The sequence below is a fragment of the Protopterus annectens genome, chromosome 12.part0 (genome assembly GCF_019279795.1).
Source record: "Protopterus annectens isolate FY-2018-M chromosome 12.part0, PAN1.0, whole genome shotgun sequence".
NCBI lineage: Eukaryota > Metazoa > Chordata > Ceratodontiformes > Protopteridae > Protopterus > Protopterus annectens.
The window spans coordinates 770,769,880-770,792,100 of NC_056746.1; the positions used below are offsets into that span (position 1 = coordinate 770,769,880).

General features: G+C 35.3%; 1 protein-coding gene across 1 annotated transcript in view; it reads left to right on the forward strand.

The window, feature by feature from the left end:
- USP31 (ubiquitin specific peptidase 31) overlaps positions 1 to 22,221 on the forward strand; it is a 2,233,792-nt gene that overhangs the window by 2,165,069 nt on the left and 46,502 nt on the right. The gene's annotated exons all lie outside the window — the stretch shown is intronic.

Consider the following 22,221-nt stretch of genomic DNA (forward strand, 5'->3'; position numbering starts at 1 on the left):
GGTCACCTTTATTTATAGCATATGTTAATGTGCTTGGGCATTCTTTATTAGCCCAGTTGCTTCTACCACCACTGGAATTGTTTGCATGTCCTTATTCCACAGTGTTCTAGTTTCTGCCTGCATATCCTGATATTTTATAACTTTGTACTTCAGTATAGTTGCTGGGTGTTGCTTTTGCCCTTTTCTCTTTGACTACAACATCTGGTTGCCTTGCTTCTACTTTTTTAATTGTTGGTACTGGATGATCCCACATGATCATTATTTCCATCTGTACTCAATCATACAAGTGTGGAAGATTTTGTTTGTAAACCTACTGCAAACTCATCACAGCTGATATGATCTTTCACAGTCAGTGGTGTTTTGCCCTATCCCCTCTAGGTTGTGTAATCTGGGGTGTGGTTATATAAGTTGTCCTAACATATCACTGTTGCAGTATTCTTTACATTAATTATCTCCTGGCAAGACTCCTGGGTTCTTTCCATAATACTCCAGGTTATTACATGGTTTGGAAATCTCAACCCCCCCCCCTTTTTTGGGCATTTCTCAGCCTGCTCAGGAACAGCTGCCCTTTTCTACAGAGGATTTTCAGGACCTGTTGGCTCAGAGAACTATTCAGGAAGTTCCAACTCTTCAGGGGGAAAGGGTTTTATTGCAGAATGTTCTGGGTCCCCAGGAAAGAAGGCACCTGACGACCCATTCTGGATCTATCTGAGCTAACTACTTTTTTGCAGGTCCCTTCCTTTCGGATGCTGTCCCTTCAAACCTTGTTTCTTCTGCTGCTACTTTAGGCTTTTCTAGTTTCCCTGGATCACAAATATGCTTATGTACACATCCCTATTCATCCCCTTATCAGGAAGATTTTACTTTTTTCTTTTACTTCCTGGCATTTTCAGTTCTCTGCTTTGCCCTTTGGTCTTTCTACTGCCTTCACCAAATGCCTCACTCCTGTGATTGCTTTCTGCAGGTTAAGGGGGATACAGGTCTTTCCTTCACTGGATGAGCTGCTTATTCAGGCCTCCTCTCCAGACATCTTACTTCAGCATCTACACTTTGCCATTTCTCTTCTGCAAAACCTGGGGTTTACTGTACATTTCCAGAAGTCATTCCTGACTATCTCTCAGGATCATATTGTTCTGGGATGCAGGATCCAGACTGTTCCAATGCTGGCATCCATGCCTTCTCCCAAGGTCTTAACTCTCATTGCTTTCTTTCAATCCCTTCTTCCTCTGGCTTCAGTCACAGCTAAAGAATTTCTGTGGGCTCCGGGTTATATGCCTTCCACTATTTCTATGCTCCCTTTAGCCAAGCTCAACATGAGACATCTCCAGTTGTTTCTAAGGTCTGTTTGGCTTCAACATTCTCATCCTTAAGATTTTCTAGTTCCTCTAATTCCATGCCTCAAGCTGGAACTTCAGTGGTGGATTCATCAGGTATCCCTCAACCCAGGACTTCCTTTTCAATCTGCAGTCCCCTCTCAGGAACTTTGCACAGATGCCTCAGACCATGAGATGGGGGGTCCTACTTCTTCCTGCTGAAGGTACAGAGCCTGTGGTTGCTTTGACAAAAGAAAGACCACATTATTGTCAAAGAGATGAGAGCTCTTCTGCTGACTCTTGAGGCTATTCATTCCTTTTTCCTTCCAGGGCCCCTCAAGATTCTCACAGACAATACCACAGTGATGTGGTATGTCAACAAGCAATTGGGGACAAGGTCTTATCTCCCATGCAGGTTAACACTTCAGGTTTGGAAACTCTCCATCCAGTATCAGTTGACTGTTTAGGCAGTTTACATTCCCGCAGATCAGAACATAGTAGCAAATTCTCTGAGCAAGTCCATAACACCATCCCACAAGCGGCTGCTTCACAGGGATGTGTTTCTAGACGTTGTCCACCAGTGGAGTACTCCTCAAGTAGATCTGTTTGCTTCCACCCTGAACAGACATCATCTTTTTTGTGCCAGAACCCCATGCCCTCTGGCCTGGAAGGTGGATGCCCTCTTTTTCTTGAAAGGGGATGTTTGTTTATGCCTCTCCTTCCATTCCTCATTCCAAAAGTCTTGTTCAAGGTACAACAGGATGCTCTGAAAATCTTGCTGGTGACTCCCTTTTGGCCCAGACAGCATTGGTTCCCCTCTTCATCTTGCCAAGGGCAGTCTTCACCTTTTGTGGTAGCAAAGGGTGGACCTACTCATACAAGGTAAGGGGACTCTTATCCATCCCCACTTGTCCAATCTTCAACTAACATTGTGGGAGATAGGCTTTTGATCCCCTAGACACTATTTTTCTGAGGATGTGTTTCAGTTCCTTCAGGAGGCCAGGAAACACACTACTAGAAAATCATATTTATCCAAATGGAAGAGGTTTTCTGTTTGGTGTCTTTCTCATAACCTGGATCCACACTTACTGTGCATGTTCATTTGGTTATCTTTTATTTGTGTGAATTACTGAATGCTGGGTTTACATATTCTTCTGTTAAGGCTCATCTATCAGCTATCTCTGTTTGTATGCCTTTTATTCTCCCTTTAGGCTCTAGAGTTGAGGTCAAACAGTTTCTTAAAGGTATCCTTCACATTAGGCCTCCCAGGAAACCTGTCCCTCCTGCTCCTGGGACCTTAATTTTGTTGTAGAAAATTTGACTCAGGCTCTTTCTGAGCCTGCTGCTTCAGCTTCCTTACAGCACTGTTCTTGGAAAACTGTTCTTCATTAGACCCTTACTTCTGCTAGATGGGTATCTGAGCTGCTAGGCCTTATGAATGTTCCTCCTTTTTTAGTTTCCATAAGGACAAGGTGCCCCTTCATACTACTTTTTCTTTTATTCCCATGGTAGTTAATGAGTTGTCTCTTAATCAGTCTGTTCATTTGCCCACTTTTTTCCCCTTCTCGGCAGTCTATCAGTGAGAAGGTTTTGCCCACCTTGGATGTGCATAGACAGCTCAGATGTTATTTGGATAAGACTAAAGTTATTCATAAATCTGAACAGCTTTTTGTTTCTTTTCATCCTAGGTCTTTAGGTTTGGCTGTTTGTAAGCAAAATCATTTCTTCTTGGATATCTAAAGCCATTTCTTTTTGCTATTCTTTTCAGGGGAAGAGTCTTCATTCATCTGTTAAGGCTTCTTCTGATGCTTTTTTCAAAGGTTTGGAGTTTGGATACTAATTCTATTCTTGAGGCAGCTACCTGGACTGCTGTACATACCTTTACCAAGCACTATAAGTTGGATGTGATTTCTAGAGCCAGAGCTGGTTTTGCTAGGGACATTCTCCATGGCTTTCTAGAGGGCTCTGCTGCCCCTTCCTCTTCCCAGTCTCCTTCCAGAGCTATTGCATTCTCTGTATTGTAAAGAATACTGCAACAGTGGTATGGAAGGACATAGTACAGTTGCTTTAACAGTAGATGTCCATCTCTTCATTGTCACAGTATTCACTCCCTCCCCGGTCATTTTTCCTTCTGGATGTGATTGTTACTTACTAGTATCCTTGGACTGTCGTTCCTACTGGGGCTTTTCATTTCTGAGGATTGTACATCTGGACATCACCTTTATGCCCTATGCAGTATGTGAGGACCATACGTGTGAAGTATGACGTACTTTTAACCGTAAAGGCTTTTGTATAGTAGCTGTGATCCTGTTGTAAATAATACTCTGCAACACTGGCGAGAGGGACAGCTACTGTTATGGTAAGGTTTTACACAACTGCACTTTCTTATTAAAAAAGAGAGAGATATTGTTTTGATAATTTTTGATTATTGGGTGCAGTAAGTTTATCCTTGATATTCATTACGAAGCCATGTGGGTTTTAGTGAGGATTGAATAATTTCCTTCAATACTTGTTCAGTCTTTGCAAGTGTGTGTGTGCAAGATTAACACACTTTAGATAATGGAAGAAATATAATATTGTATTGAAGAACCAACATTCCTAACATGGTATTAAGGTACAGATATCACCTGATAACAAACAAGTTTACCTCTTCATGGCAGCATATTAATCTGCCAAGAAGTTCACACTTAAAAAAAGAAAAAGGACACTATTTTTTATTCTCACTAAATGCGGCTTTGCTGTTTAGCAAGCATAACAAAAACTAAATAAATAAATAAACAAAAGGAAAAGCAAATTGTGAGTGTGAATGTTTGTTTATGCATGCTTGCATAATAAATACAGAGGCAGAGAGACAGTGTACAAGTAAGGGACTGACCAAGAGACACTGAGAGTATACCTGTCAGCTTCTGTGCTCAACGATTCAGGAAAAAGCTACAATATCTGGGAGAAAAGACCAAAATGGGGGGGGGGGGGTCAGTATTTAACTATGACTACATTCATTTGCTGAACAGTAAGTAGTATGAAATTATAATGTCTGGCTTCACTGATTGTCAGTAATCTTCAAGTAGAAATCTTCAATCTAGGAAGTCATTTTCAAGGGACAGACTACAAAATCACATTTACTAGTAAAGGTAAATATTTTATTTTTACAGAAAAACACAGTTTTGTCTCCAAAAAAAGATAATTTAGAGGAAGTTTTTTCCCCCCAAAGGAAACTTATCTGCCCAGTCTTGAAGGATCACTAGCCAACAGTCTGCTCCACAAAGCTTGTAGAAGGAGTGCAGTTTGGCAACAAGAAAGCTGTGAAGGTTTTTGTGGTAACTGCTAATTTTGCAATTAAAAAGAAAAATCCTGCTCTCAGGAAGCACAAGCAGGTAAAAAGAACAGATTTATTCACAAGATGAGCGCTTTCACGAAAATCTTAGTACTTTTGCTTCATCAGATCTATCTGATAGAGCAGGTAGTGACAGGGTAGGTATTGATGATTTTACCATATACAAGAGATGTGAAAAGGTTTGAAACCATCTTACGACAAAATTGGCATATGTTGTTAGTAGATGAGGATACTACCAACATAGTGGGTGGACAACCACACTTTGCATTTAGAAATAAGAAAAATCTGAAACAGCTGCTTTGCTATCCAAGGACACTTGCTCTGATGGATAGCACAGTGAATGTTACCCATAGATGTGGAAAATGTACACATTGCATGTATATAGATGATCTAGATTTTTTAAGCACCCTGAAACAGGGCGTGTATCGGAGCTAAGTAATTCTGCTGATTGCAATACTAAGAATGTAGTGTATGTAGCTCACTGCGCAACATGTTTCCATTTCTATGTTGGCAAAACTAACCGTCACCTTAGGGAACGGATAAGGGATCACCTTTACTGCACTAGAAAAGGGCAACTGTATAGTGCTTTGGCTAAGCATACATTGGATAAGGGGGATGACCATATATTTCTGTTTCAGGTTTTACACATTCAGAATGTCAGCAATAGGATGGGGGACATAGTCAATACTACTGAAAATGTGGAAGTAAAATGGATTTTGCGCTTAGGAGCACACAGAGGTTTGGGTTTGAATGATAGTGTTCCATTGAAGCCAGTGCTAAAGTCTAGAAGGTTAAAATAAAACAAAAAATAATAATACTATTTTAACAAGAGAAGACTACATAAACACATGCAGGGCTTTGGGTCAATATGACGGTGTTTCTTGAGCTGCTTCTAACATAGATATAATTAAAGACACGCATTTGTTGAGATGTGTGTATTTACTAGGTGGACAACATGTGCTTTTATTAGGCAGAATATATGTATTAAGTTGTTTAGTGTGTACTGCTTATACTTTTATATATATTTTTATGCTTCTATCTCTGCACATAAGTAGTTACTAAATGGGGAACATGAGTACATGTATTTACTCATTGACTTTTTATGTATTTTATTTATATTTATCCACATGTTCTTCTTTACATTTTGTGCATGTAGTTTTTAAACAAAGTTTTTCTGAATTCAGCAATTAACTAAGGGCAAAACGTAACCATAGTAATTAATTGATTGCTGAGTGCTGAATTAACTTTGAGTGGTAGGACTGGTTGTTTTAGTAATGAATTAAAGTATTTAAGTGCTGTTGCTGTTTGAATGAACTGTCTGATGAAGCAATGGTTACCATTGCGAAAGCGCTCACCATTTTGTATTAAAATAGAAGATTTTACTTTGAGGTGGTTCAGCTTCTTTATTCCAGCTTCCTTCCAACTGGGCACCTGTGTTTCAACATTTTATTTTGTCTATTTACATTTGCTAACTGGAAGTATCAGACTATGAATAGCCATTTTCAGTGATGTATTGGACAGAAAAACTTCAGATTACTATAAAGTAATATTTTATATATATATAAATATATAATATATATTTTATTCAATAGTTCAAACAGAATATGGTTATTATATATACATATCTTGATACAATACATTCATGCACATCTTATTATATACAACACATTTTTATAAAATATAATTATGGATATATACATTTATTCATTTTTTTATTTAGTTAATTTAAATATGTTATATGATTTTTTATATGATGTTAATGTATTTTAAAATATATATACATATTTTTTTTTATGTTGATCATTGAACAATATATTATGTTTGTTAGCATTTTTACACTTTTATTAGTGATATTGATTATATGATTAGTGTAATAAATTTAATAATAGTTTAATTGAATAATTAGGTGGGATCTGTGTATTTGAATGATGCAGCAGTTAGATTATTCATTCTGATGAAGTTCGTCTTGGCGGACGAAACCCGGGTAAACTGCTGATTGTGTACTGTTTCCGTGTCTATTTTAAAGAATAAATATCCATTATAGCTGTGGAATTTTGGAATTTTCCTTCAGCGTGGAATTATTGGTGACGAAATTGCTGTAAATTTGCTGTGGCAAACTCCGACTGCTGGAACATCCTGGTCGTCTCTTACTAGTTTGTTTTTTGCCTTGGTTTAGTGTTTCAATGGAAGACGAGGTGGTTCCGGTGGACACTGGTGTTTTGCTCCAGCAGATTAGTGCACAACTGAGAGAGCATTCGGCTCTTATTCAAAAACTCTTGGGGAAAGACAGCCACGATAACTTGGAAACAGTGAATGATTCTCTTGGACTGCCTCTTACACAGGTCACACCGAAATCCCCGATTGCAAAAACGCAAGGTAAGCGTACTAATGGGGAAACTGCTCATGTTACAAATTTCCAAAATCACAAAACCTGGCGAGAAAATCATTTTTTATTTAATACAACAAATAATACATCCAAGCCGTATCAAGTGAGACAAAGTAATGCAATGCACGAAATGTTAAAAACTTTTGAAGTGAAGTTATTCAAATATAAACGGGTGCAACTAGAAAACAGTTATTTAAACAAAAACATAGAACTGCATATGGTTCCCAAAGGATTGCGCCTTTGGAGATACCCAAACGACTGTGAAAACACCGAATGTATACTTGATGAATTACACGAACTGTTTAACAACACCGGAATACAAATGATGGAAATAATGATTAAATATAACAATATGAGAATGGATAGCTTGCTCAATGAACTGGACATTCTTAATCAGAACATCAGTCAAGATCTTACTTTTGAAAGCAACTATACGAACTACACTAACATCATCCAAGATGTTGATTCCAGTTGCGATATTTTATACAATAAAAAGTACAACAAAATCACAAGGGACATTAAAAGATATGAATTGGGTGACATTTATCCCAAATCCAAACGTAATCATCGTGACCATGGTAATGACAACAATGTGGAACGAACACGACAGAGACAGGAAGTATATGACATCACTTCCGATAATGAAGGTTCTCAGCACAATGGCCCCAATGAACATGATGGCAACCACGTAGATGAAGGAGTCAGGCGTTCGGAAAGGCTCCTCAATCGGGGATCAACGTATACAGACGATGGATACAGAAATATGGGGGCCAGACCAAAAAAAGATTTTTTTTCATCCGCGAACAATGCAAAAACTGGGTGGAAGAGTCGCAGGTGAAGAATCCATCTTTGTACCAAACCTTGGATTATGTTCACACATCCATGGATACATTGATTAATGTGACTGACAAACAATCCTTGGGATTATTTCAACGACATCAAGTACAAGGTTTGTCCGCATATTGTGATGAACTTAGTGAACATGTTTCGGGTCACACACACGTAATTGGTGTACCCAATTCACATAAACGTCAGGAATTAAATGTTCATGATGAGTTTAGTGGACATGATTTGTTTCCCACTTATGACAACCATTATGAAACAAATCCTAATAATTGTGATAATCTTGAATTAGCGCAATGTGACATCATGAATGAATATATTACATCAGGTTTACATTTACAGGATGATTATGTATGTGACAATTTCACAGAAATAGATAGTATACACCATAATGAAAATAATTTCAACATCAGTCATACTTAAGTTAGTAATAATACAAATGAACAGAATCATGTTGTATACGGGAATGAACAGGAAAATGATAATGACATTGAAGAAATACTTACTTCATGTTCTTGTCAGGGTGAAATTAAACAAGAAATTGACAATATGTATCAGGAAGATCAAATCTTATTAAATCTAACTACATATGACTACCCTGACCAAACATATATTCAAGTTAATGAAATGGATGATACAATGGTAAATACAGTTAGGACAAAAATAGGTAGTGCCATGAATACTAATAACAACTATGAATCTAATAAATGTTCGGAACATAATGAAAACATTATTCCCATTAATTTCCATATTGATTTGAATTTGGATAACTACTTGGATAATGTTAACCAATGTATATTAACCAACAATTTTGAACCAATAAACAAAGAATTTTTAAGTATCCCTAATATAATAACAAATAATTATGGAGATTATAAAATTTTTAATTACTCCAAAAATGAATTGAACAGTGAACATGCCAACCTTTTTTCACGAGGATTCAACTTTGTACCTTGCCGTAAAGGCAAATTAGTTAGTTCAATTATAGACCTAAAATTATTTAGCAGAAAGTTAAATTTAAAAAAATTTTTACAATGAAAATATCCATGATAGTAGGTATAACATATGTCATGAACTGACTAAACCTAGTGTCTTTGACCCCCCTATGAATGATAAAATAGCAATATTTGAGAAATTGGTTGAAATGGACATTAGGGAATTTTATAAAGAATATAAAAAACCTATACATAACAACATGACTAAAAATGAAGAAGATATATTGAACTATATATTAAAACTTAAGGACATCAGGATAATGAGGCCGGACAAAGGTAGTGGCGTTGTTATAACTGATAAAGGGGATTACATTTCATATATGACAACAATGTTATTGAGCAATTCTTATTCTGAAATAAGTTTAAACGAAATTAATATTGCCCATAAAAGAATTGATAATTTATTGGAGGACATGTTAATGCAAGGTGAAATCATGGAAGATGAATATGAATATATGAAAAACGACTTCCCGGTTATCAGTGGAATATTTGGCATACCTAAGATTCATAAAGGTCTAAATAATTTACAATTTAGACCAATAGTGGATGGAAAGAGAAACAAAATTTGTTTCATTAGCCAATACTTAGACCATCATTTTAAACAGAGTATGACCAAATTTCCATATATAACCAAGGATTCTTGGGATTTCCTCAAAAGGATGAATCAATTTAAGATGAATGATGGGTATATATTTGTTACAGTGGATGTATGCAATCTTTTCACATCGATTCCACATGATATAGGATTGATTTGGCTAGAAGAACAACTTTTTGAATCTAAAGCATTCGATCAAACAAAAATTAATACATTGATTAGCCTTATGGATATCGTTTTAAATAATAATTTTTTGTTTTATGAAGGAAATTATTATAAACAAATTGATGGAGTAGCCATGGGGGCAGCATGTGCCCCCATGTATGCAAATCTAATAATGACATATTGGGAATATAATTATGTTTTCAAAAGTATATTTCAACAACATATCAAAATATACTCTAGATTTTTGGATGATATTTCTATAGTATGGGACAACGATGAAATGGCATTAAATACCTTTCTTGAGTATATAAATCATAATGTTCGATTTTTGAAATTTACACATCATATTGGATATGACAATATTTCATATTTGGATGTGCAGTTAACCTATGATAGGAATAGTGGACAGCTTCAATCTAATATTCATAGAAAATCGACCTTTTCAAATTCTTACCTCCACTATGACAGTTGGCACCCTGACCATCGGAAAAAGGGAGTGGTTAAGGGTTAGATGGTCAGGGCGGCCAGAATGATTAGTGAAGAGGGAGATTTCATCAGAGAATTAGAATTTATGGAAAATATGTTTCTTAACAGGGGTTATCCCAAAGTCCTATGTGAAACAATTAAACAGGAAGTCAAAAATAAGAGAAATACAGGAATATATCAGGCTATATTGTGCCATGGTAATAACAATGGAATAATTAATATGAATAATGAAGATATAAGGTAGATACCCCTTTATATTTCTGTATATGATGATTCTTCTCAAATTATTAAGAATATCATTAAAAGAAACTGGGGGTTGTTTATAAATGACAATATCATGGCACAAATATTTCAAGGGCCACTTAAGTTTGTGTATAAAAAAGATACATCCTTTAAAGAATATTTTGAGAACAATATGGAATCACGGAGATATAAAACCAACAGACCCATAGGCAATTTCAAATGTGGTAAATGTACAACTTGTAATTATATCAATGGCACAAATGACAAGCTGATGGTCAATTCATATAATATAACAATCAAAGGGAATTTTGATTGTCATACTTCGAATGTTATATATGTTGCACTTTGTCAACACTGCAAAGCATTTTATATAGGGAAAACTGGTAGAAAATTTAGGAATAGGATTAAAGAACACCTACTAGATATCCAGCATATGAAAGCTACGAATGCCCTAGTTAGACATATACAATTATACACAAACCATAGGTTTAAATTTTGTGTCATTGAACATATACCATATGATGCACAGGGGAGATACACAAAATATGATTTAGATGTGCAGGAATTAAGATGGCAGATTTTATTGAATGCTCATAATTGGCCTGGGTTGAATGAATACTGTACCATTAAACCCATTCTTAGAAAAAATCACATTAAGGGTAGGTCATAATATAGTAAAATATACCCCAATAACAAACATGTGTATGTTCCCCAATTTAGATTAGTAGTTATAGTGGTAGAACATATTTGTTATTAGTTAAACAAAATTCATATTACAATATATTAGACTGGGAAGTGTATAAGTTTTCATGCAGATGAAAAGGTGTGACAAATAGAGGTAGTACAGATTATTTGAAATTGTACACATATATATTTTATTCAATAGTTCAAACAGAATATGGTTATTATATATACATATCTTGATACAATACATTTATGCACATCTTATTATATACAACACATTTTTATAAAATATAATTATGGATATATACATTTATTCATTTTTTTATTTAGTTAATTTAAATATGTTATATGATTTTTTATATGATGTTAATGTATTTTAAAATATATATACATATTTATATTTTTATGTTGATCATTGAACAATATATTATGTTTGTTAACATTTTTACACTTTTATTAGTGATATTGATTATATGATTAGTGTAATAAATTTAATAATAGTTTAATTGAATAATTAGGTGGGATCTGTGTATTTGAATGATGCAGCAGTTAGATTATTCATTCTGATGAAGTTCGTCTTGGCGGACGAAACCCGGGTAAACTGCTGATTGTGTACTGTTTTTGTGTCTATTTTAAAGAATAAATATCCATTATAGCTGTGGAATTTTGGAATTTTCCTTCAGCGTGGAATTATTGGTGACGAAATTGCTGTGAATTTGCTGTGGCAAACTCCGACTGCTGGAACATCCTGGTCGTCTCTTACTAGTTTGTTTTTTGCCTTGGTTTAGTGTAACCATAGTAATTAATTGATTGCTGAGTGCTGAATTAACTTTGAGTGGTAGGACTGGTTGTTTTAGTAATGAATTAAAGTATTTAAGTGCTGTTGCTGTTTGAATGAACTGTCTGATGAAGCAATGGTTACCATTGCGAAAGCGCTCACCATTTTGTATTAAAATTAAAATAGAAGATTTTACTTTGAGGTGGTTCAGCTTCTTTATTCCAGCTTCCTTCCAACTGGGCACCTGTGTTTCAACATTTTATTTTGTCTATTTACATTTGCTAACTGGAAGTATCAGACTATGAATAGCCATTTTCAGTGATGTATTGGACAGAAAAACTTCAGATTACTATAAAGTGGTCTGTTTTATACAGCATAATATGCTAATCATTAAGAGGATTATGATCGGCTGACCAATCATAACTCACTTATGTGTTCAAGAAATGGATGCCAAGAAATTCACCCCAAGAGCGAGGGTTATGACTGGGGAGATGATCACACTTCACTGTAACTTTATCTGCTCCATGTACTACTAGTTACAGGGGAAGGATCACAAAGTGTTTTGCTGGCTTTCAAAGCAATAAAACAGTTAATGGACGCTGTCAGAAAGGCAGTGCAACACTTTACATCATGTTTACCCTTACCTTTCATACCTCTCTACTGTCCATATTTTTACAGAATGTCCCAATATTGCTTTACATTTTTGATTAGTTCCTCATAAAATCTGAAAGCCAGCAAGGATTGAAGTCACTAAATAATGACATCCATCGTACTTTCAGAGTTGAGATCCTTCAGAAAATACATGCAAACACAAATCCTGTTATTCTAGCAAGTTTATAAACTCTTTACAGTAACTTAGGGACATGTTACCAGAATGGACAGTAGGCAGAAACAGTTTTTTATTCTGTTGCTATCATTTGCTGATCAGTACAGGCAGATTTTACTGCCTAGTGTTGGACCTGACCTTAGCAACTTTCATATGGGGTTTACTTAATATTTGCTGAGGTCAGGTCGAGTACCATTCTGGCACTTAACTGGTTTCTCTTTTTACGAGTATTGAAGGGTAATCAGCACGCTCCATGCACTACAAATATAATGATAACATGAAAGAGAATTTTTAAATTGGCCAAATAATACAAGACTTCGTAACACATCAGAGTCTTGCTGAGTGAAATACCCCTGTGGTGGCAGCGAGTGCTGTAGTGTCCAGATCTTTTGTGGTGAGCCCAGTAAGGTGCTCGGTCCTTGGTAGAGTTCAGTCCTTTTACAAAGGTGGTCCCTCTATACAAACCGACTGTGCGGTGTTGTCCAGTTGAGTCAGGCCAAGGGTGCCAGTTTGGAAGCCCGCCCTACTGGAATGCAGCACCAAGAGGTGACCTAGAGTAAGCCAGACCACAGACTCAGGTGGGTCACTTGCCCCCCACCTCCAGTCTCGGAAAATGTAAATACTGGTGAGCAGTATGGCGATCACAGTAATCTCAGTTAGGTCACCGAAATCTCAGTAGTCTCAGTGAAATCAGTATCCAACAGAAGGAAGTCCAAGGATGTCACAGAAGACTAAAAACCAACAATTTATTAAAAGTAAAGCGCTTTTCGTCGCTCAGAGTGTGAGCAACTTCTTCAGACAATTCAAATTAATTAAATCACTGTTTTTATATACTCTCACGTCGCTGTAATTAATTGCTACTCAACAATTAAAGTAACAACACAATAAAATTCTTTTTCAAAAGCAAAAATAAAAACAAAAATAGCAAATCAGAGCAGCCGTGTTGTAAATTTGCTATTAAGTCTACACAAATATGTCTATAAGGGAAATAAGACAGTAAAAAGTATATATGAAATATGAAAATATGTAAATATTAAATGTAACATATACATAATATACAGTTCAAGACTAGATGTTATTAATTAAGTTTAAGTCAATGATACTTTTAAAATGTATTCATGTGTATGTTATATTTTATATTATAAATCCTTTAATTTTATAATTTTTTTAAAAAATTATAAAGGTAAATTCATTTCATCATGTTATTTACACTATATAGTATTAGGTTAAAAATTCTACCAAATGATTAAATAATCCTAGGTTACCTAATTAAAATAATTATGGTTATAAATATACATATCTCATACAAGGTCCGGGTATTAATAAACCAAGCAAACAATACAAGCATATATATGGTAGATACATATGTTATGAACACTCCAAAGTGTATAAATTTACATAAATGTTATCATGATGATGAAAAGTAAATATGTTAAGGAAAGGACGACAACCTACTGTTTATCGTAACCAACAAGGTGGTGAATTAACCTATAACTCAGGCCAAAGAACTGACTATGACAATCAGAACCTGGGGGCTATCCCCAAGAGACATTCTGTTAACAACCAAAATCAACCTAATGAACAATTTCAAAAAAACCAACATGGTCCGTACAACAAACCGAAGAGATAGAACAAGATTTGCCATCAATAAGACCTGAGGTTATACACAACCACACAGGGGACTTTGTAGTGTACAACTTTTCATGTATTGACATTGACTCCACTCTTGTTGAACTTTTTGCAAGAGGACAGACTTTTGTACCTAGTAAATACATGGATTTAGCACAAAGTATCAAAGACATTAAACTCTTTGTTAGAAAATTAAATTTAAGTGTACTTTTAGGGGACTCACCAACAATTAGTCAGTCACTTAAAGTAGTTAGCGAGTATAACCCTACTTTGCATCCAACTTTATCTATATTTGAACAAATTATGGAACTGGATTTAAGAAACATTAATGACAGTGTACACAATAATATTTATCAAAGAAATAAGAAAAGTAGAAATGTTAGTAAGGAAGAAAATGCGGCCTTATCTACTTTTAAAACACTTAACATCAGGGCCATTAAGCCAGACAAAGGAGGAGGACTCACTCTATTTGACAATTTTGACTATGTTGACAGAGTCGAAAAGTTATTGGCCAACGATACATATAAAGAAGTTTCTTTAAACGAACTTAATACTGCATATAGACGTATTAAGGGCTACTATAGTGACCTATTTATGGATGGTTACATAGACATAAACAGTTACCATTACATTACTACAAACTGGCCAAAGATCCCTATCATGTTTGCAACTCCCAAAATACACAAGAATATCATTGACCCCCCACTTAGACCACTAATAGATGGGAGGGACTCCATTACCTATGCTTCAGCCAAACTAGTTGATAGTATTTTGAAAAGATATTTATCCACTGAAGTTCAAATATGCAAAGACTCATGGTCTTTTTTGAAGAATTTAGACAATATTACATATAGAGAAGACTTGAACTTCGTGACCATAGACGTGATTGACCTATATACGTCAATCCCTCACTTGGAAGCAATAGAGTGGGTTAACTTATTTCTTATCAAAAAAGGAGCTGAAGCAAATGAAATATTTACAGTAACAACTTTATTGGACATCATCTTGACAAATAATTTTTTCACTTTCAACAATAAGTTGTATTTACAAAATTGTGGAGTTGCCATGGGTTCACCTGTGGGGGCCAGTTTAGCAAATACAGTTATGGCTTACTGGGAACAACAACATATTTTAAACAACACTGAATGGTTGTCTTTTATCAACTATTACACCCGCTTCCTGGATGACATCTTCATTCTATTTGAAGGAAGTCAGGAAAAAGCAAAAGAGTTGCTTAAATTTTTAAACAATACTACTGACTTTTTTAAGTTTACATCCAATTTTCAAAATTTATCTATAGATTATTTGGATGTGAATCTGACCAAAGACGTAGTTAACAACTTTTTCTTTTCTAAGATACACAGAAAGGAAACTTTTTGCAACTCTTATTTGCATTTCAGTAGTCTTCACCCTATCTCTCAGAAAAAAGCTATAGTAAAGGGGCAATTAATACGTGCTGCTCGTATGACCACCCGTATTGCAGACTTTGAAACCGAATGTGAACTTCTAAGGAATTTCTTTACTGAGAGAGGGTATCCGTTCGACTTTTTAGAAGAGATAATTCAGGAAGTTACATACAAGAGAAGTTGTGGTTTTATTCTTCCAATACTTGACCAACAAGTTGATAACAGTACACTTTTAGACCATGTAGAAACTCAAGGGGACCAACCTGAAGTTACAGACCACCAAGTAGTAAGTAAGGAGTTTACTTACGACTTTAGATGTAGCTTTATAACCACCTATAATATAGATAGCGATATCATTAAGAAACTGTTATTTAAAAATTGGGCACTAATCCAACAAGACAGGAGTATTTCAAGTAAATTAGCTGAGTACCCTAGAATAGTTTATAGAAGGGGCTTCAACTTGAAAAACATACTGGAAAGTAACAACTTTAATAGCAATTTTTCTAGAATGAAAGGTATGAAAATTTGTGAAAATTGTAGCATGTGTAAACATATGAGTAGTGGGGAATATACCACTATTAACAACAGAAAATATGAAATTAGACACAAACTGAGCTGTCATTCTAAACTCATAGTGTATGTTGCACAATGTACACTATGTCCAGCTTTCTATATAGGAAAGACTGAAAGACAGCTCAAAGAAAGAGTCTATGAACATACACATGCTATACAACACAAAAAAGTTAAAAATGCCCTATTTAAACATATTTCAAGCAATGCAGGTCATAACTTTAAATTCACGGGTCTGGACCAAATACAAACAAACTTGAGAGGTGGACCATACAATCTACTCTTAGAGGAGCGTGAATTAACTTGGCAGTGGCGAACAAATGCTTTTATTTATCCAGGCTTAAATGACCACTGCAATATTGCCTGTTTACTTAAATTAAGGAGTTTAAACAGATAAATTTTATTTTAACATATATTAATAATACTAAACCAAATTAAACTCATGTTAACATATTTACTTTTCATCATCATGATAACATTTATGTAAATTTATACACTTTGGAGTGTTCATAACATATGTATCTACCATATATATGCTTGTATTGTTTGCTTGGTTTATTAATACCCGGACCTTGTATGAGATATGTATATTTATAACCATAATTATTTTAATTAGGTAACCTAGGATTATTTAATCATTTGGTAGAATTTTTAACCTAATACTATATAGTGTAAATAACATGATGAAATTAATTTACCTTTATAATTTTTTAAAAAAATTATAAAATTAAAGGATTTATAATATAAAATATAACATACACATGAATACATTTTAAAAGTATCATTGACTTAAACTTAATTAATAACATCTAGTCTTGAACTGTATATTATGTATATGTTACATTTAATATTTACATATTTTCATATTTCATATATACTTTTTACTGTCTTATTTCCCTTATAGACATATTTGTGTAGACTTAATAGCAAATTTACAACACGGCTGCTCTGATTTGCTATTTTTGTTTTTATTTTTGCTTTTGAAAAAGAATTTTATTGTGTTGTTACTTTAATTGTTGAGTAGCAATTAATTACAGTGACGTGAGAGTATATAAAAACAGTGATTTAATTAATTTGAATTGTCTGAAGAAGTTGCTCACACTCTGAGCGACGAAAAGCGCTTTACTTTTAATAAATTGTTGGTTTTTAGTCTTCTGTGACATCCTTGGACTTCCTTCTGTTGGATTTAGTTTGTTTATCGTACCCAGTTTGTCAGTGAAATCAGTAAACAAAAAGACAAAGACAAGGAACAAGACGACAGAATCTCTTTAGTAGTCCATCAATTTTATTTGCGCCATCAAAGCACAGTTTCAGACATGCAAATTTCTGTCTTCAGTACAGCTTAGGAGGAATGTTAGACAATTGGAAATACAGGGTTGTCTACTAAATTGATATCCGTAAATATTAGGGTGTCTACTAAACCTCCCTATTAACAAACCAAAACAGTGAGTAACAAGGTCACACAGGATAACCACTTGGTAGAAAACTTTTGTAAAGCTAAAAATTCTAATGTGTAGTACCTAAAACCTCTTGTGACTGAGGCACCATGGGAAATATGCACATTACCCCAAACTTATGATTTGGAGGGGGGTTAGTAGCACTGTAGTAAGCTTTACTATAACTGTTAGGTTGTGCTTTTTGAAATAATTCTTCATCAGTATGACCCAAAGTAGATTCATTAAACTAACAATGATAAAAAAAAAAAATGAAGACTACTATAACAATTACAATAAAGACAAAACTGTAAAAACTACAAACTCAGAAACTCTAGATGGATACAGTAAAAAACAGTAATCGGTAAAAACAGGTACAGGTGTATTAAAGTCCAGTGGGAGGTAGAGCAGTCCATAATGTTGTCCGAATCAGTGAAAACAGGTCAGAAAATAGAAAGTAGTATTGGTGGTCCTCTTCGAAGTGGTGGAGAGCCTAGGTGGACAGTGCTAGTGCTGAATATTCCTTAGATTCAGCACTGGTATGAGTGATTCTGCATTGTTCAGTCCCGTTTTTTTTCTCGCTTGTAGTCTAATTTGTCAAATAAGTTCTCTTTTTCCAGAGTCTGTGATGCAAGGTGTACAAAATGATACAACATAACAAAACAAAACACAAACTAATGTAAATGAAGTACATTAGGGAAGGAAGAAGGGAAACAACAATTTTATATTAATGCAGTGAGCAATGTCATACATACACAAAAATGTATGGTCATGGAAAGGGAGTAATGAGCACTAAAGCATAACCTGATGCTAAGGTTAATATTGAAGGTGCTCAGTCCTGGTGAAAGTAATAAAGGAGATTGATGAAGGGTTAAGACAAAGAGACGATATGCAAATGTTTGAATACACTGGTGCACATATTGATTGTAAAAATTAAACAGGCAGGCTGAATTAAGTTACTCTGCAGTTACAGATTTGCTGAGATTGAAAATTATATTTAAAGCGCCTTTGAATGCTTGACATTTGTTTTGTAATCCGTAGTAATTATTGTTAAATGCTTTATCTCGCAGTCCTTTTGTATGTCATCTGTGTTGCATCCTTTTGTCATCTAGGATTTGTGCTAGTGTTATACATGGTTGATATAGTCTTGATTCTGATGTCCTAACCTAGTTAATGTTTGTCTAGGATCCTAAGTGAAATAGTGATCAGGAACTGTATCAGTGTTGAAATCATCTCCGTTCTTTGTCCAGTCAGCATTTTTTTGGTTCTTTTCTGTATCATTTTGAGATAAATCATTGTAATTCTCATACAATTTTAGTTATTATTTTGATTTTAATGGGAAGTAGGCATATTTCCAGCACTGAAATAAAGACGTGACCTGAAGTCTGTACTTAGCCACTCTGTATATTATTTGCTCAAGTTTGTTTTCCATTTTTATGGCTGTTAATAAGAACTGGTAGTACCAAAGACTATGCAGTTATTAACAATTTCTGTCTTGTGTTGCCCATTAAAGAGTATATTATAGTTACTAAACTGGGCAATTTTAGTTGAATCATCCTCAAACCAAGAGAAGCATGGACAAGGCAGTAGGGGGTATTTCAATCTAAGGTTGGGGTGGAATGGTCGCAGGGTATTAAAAGCAATGGACAGTTTTAGAGATTTGAAAATCTTCTGAAGAATAGTTATTTTATGCTTAATGGTTGATAGTAATTTGAATAACTGCATTAATTTTTTACTTACGGTGTGACCCACATAATGTGTTTGAAACAAAAAAGCTTTTCAGGTGATAATGAGAATGTATCTGGAATGTAAACGTCTGAAAAGTGTTCATCGTTCTACTTAAACTGATGCAACAGTTGATGTCCATTCTGTCTGTATAAAGCTACAGAGTTATGTATTGATTCCAGGTCTCTGGAGGACTAGCCTAACAAATATGTTGAGCTTTGACATTTACAATTCTTTTAGATATTCCATGAAAAATATATTTCACTTGTTTTCATCTTAATTTGCTGATTGATCTGATCCATGTAGAACTTTTTCAGCTCAACTATAGTGGGAAAGACTGCATACAGCATTTGTTAAGATCAGTCATTCAGCCCAAGCAACAGGAAGAAACCTAGGAAGAACATGCAAACTCTAAGTAAATAGTGAAGTAATCACTTTGCCAGTCTTTGGAAAAGAATTTCATTTTTAAAATAATATAGCTACCAATGATTTGAATTGTTTGGTAGATGAAATCTTAAAATTGCCCTGGTTTGCTAGTACATGGAGGGACTATGTTGGACTGTATGAGTTTGATATGCAGATGACAGTAGGTTATGAAAGGCTGACAGCGATCAGGAATATTGCAGCTAACATATAGATTGTTTATTCTAGAAATGCTTTTTGCAGCAGTTATTTATTTATTTGAAAGGGATAATGCATTAAAATGCCTTACTATGTTGTTTTTTTAATTATTTTATTTATTTGTTAACCAAGTAAAATCATTAGCACAAGTACCTTTCTTCAGGGTCAACCTTGCAATACTGACCAGTTACGTTATCAAATGGAGACCAGAGGAATCAAATGTAGGGCTTCTGGGGTAATCTCATTAACAGCATCATACACATTGTTGCTCTTTTTCACTACTGACATCTTGTAGAGCTTGCAGAAGAAAAAAGAAAGAAGCAGGATAAACATCTTGGTATAGTTCCCATATTAACTATCCATGCTTTATTTTCCCATTCCTGCTTTACCCTATTCAGGGTCATGGGGAGCCTGAGCCAGAGCCTACCCTGGCACCCTGTTGATATTAAGCAGAAAGCTAATCCTGGAGAGGACACCAGTTCATCCCATAATGTTCCCACATTTGCTCACTCACACAGCACGCATATGTCCATGGGCAATTTGGGCATTCATTACTTCACATACAGAATGTCTTTGTAATGTGGGAGGAAAGTGTCAAAGTCAAAGAAAACTTTATTATCTTTCAGAACTACACAGCAGTGTAGTTGAACGAAATTACAATGCTTCATTCTCAATGCAGGAAACAGTTGCACATATAGACAGAGAAAAATTAATAAAATATCACAGTAGAATTTTAATAAGTAGTAATTTGTAAGTAAAGTAGGACAGCAGTGACCCACACCCATCCCAGAACACGAGACAACTAAGACAAGGAACAATATAAAGGTAATATTGTCAAAGTAAAATTGAAACAATAGCAGCATATCTATGAATAGACTGAATTATTGCAGTGTGCAGGCGAGCTACCTTAGTATTGCACTTAGTTATTGCACATCCATAAAATAAGCCCATTGATAGGCTAGTTATGTAACAGACATCATGGTTCATTTTTCCCAAGAGTTCAACAGTCTAATGGAGAGTGGAAAGAAACTGTTTTTTGGTCTGGTGGTCTTACAGTGCGGGCTTCTGTATCTCCTGCCTGAGGACAGGTGAGTGTACAGACCATTGGCAGGATGCGTTGGATCACTGGAAATCTTTTTGGCCCTGTCGATGCACCAGCATTTGTGTAGATCCTCCAGAGGTGTAAGGGAGGTGCCAGTGATTCTTTCTGCCGACCTTACAACTGTCTTGAGAGCCTTCCAATCCTGATTGTTACAGCTCCCATACCAGACTGCAATGCTGTTGGTCAGGACACTTTCAATGATGCCCCTACAAAAGGTCTGAAGTAAAGTGAAACCCCTGGTGAAAACCCACTAAGACAGGAAGGACATACAGACTTACCAGACATCACCGCAGCCACAAACTGAAACAGAGCACCAAGGTCTAGGAGACAGCACCAGCAAAAGCTGCATCACAGTGCTGCAGTCCTGGTAATTTGATTAAAGTCCATTGACTAACAAGATGATATCATGTAGACATCAAATCCCTTGGCACTTTTAGCAAGCCTTGGAGCACTCACATAGAACATCCTCTTATTTATCATTCATTTGTTAATTAGGTTAGAACACTGATCCAAATGGAACAATTTCTGGCTCAGCTAGGAAGAATACAATATGCAGAAGGTAACAAAGATGACATCTTGAAATTAATGCATGCATAGTAATGGATAGTGCAGAACAAAGAACAAGCAAGCTGTCAACACTGTGACTACAAAAATAACTGTTGTTTAAAATGTAAGATGAGTTAACATAGCTGGTTGGAAATGTAGCATATATTCAGTATGTAGAGTGAGTACAGTTAGATATATACAGGAGGATGAAAGGTGGCATGGAAGGAACAGTTACCGTAGATGGAAATGAAGGTGGGGAAAGAGAAAGGAGGAGGACATCCTTTAATGGATAGAATAACAGAGGGATGGGAACACATTTGGTATGTTACCAATTTGTAGCACTTTACTGTTAACAAACAGCCTGTTCCCCACACCTTTCAGTGTGTGCATGAGATTTTGGCAGTCACTGTAGTGCCTCTTGTTACTGTTACTGGACTTAAGCATAGAGTAGGGTGTAACAACACTACTGATATAAGGCTGAATGCAAACAGCAGCTGATTGAAGAAAGCAAAATAATGTTTGCTAGTACAGTGTGGATGCT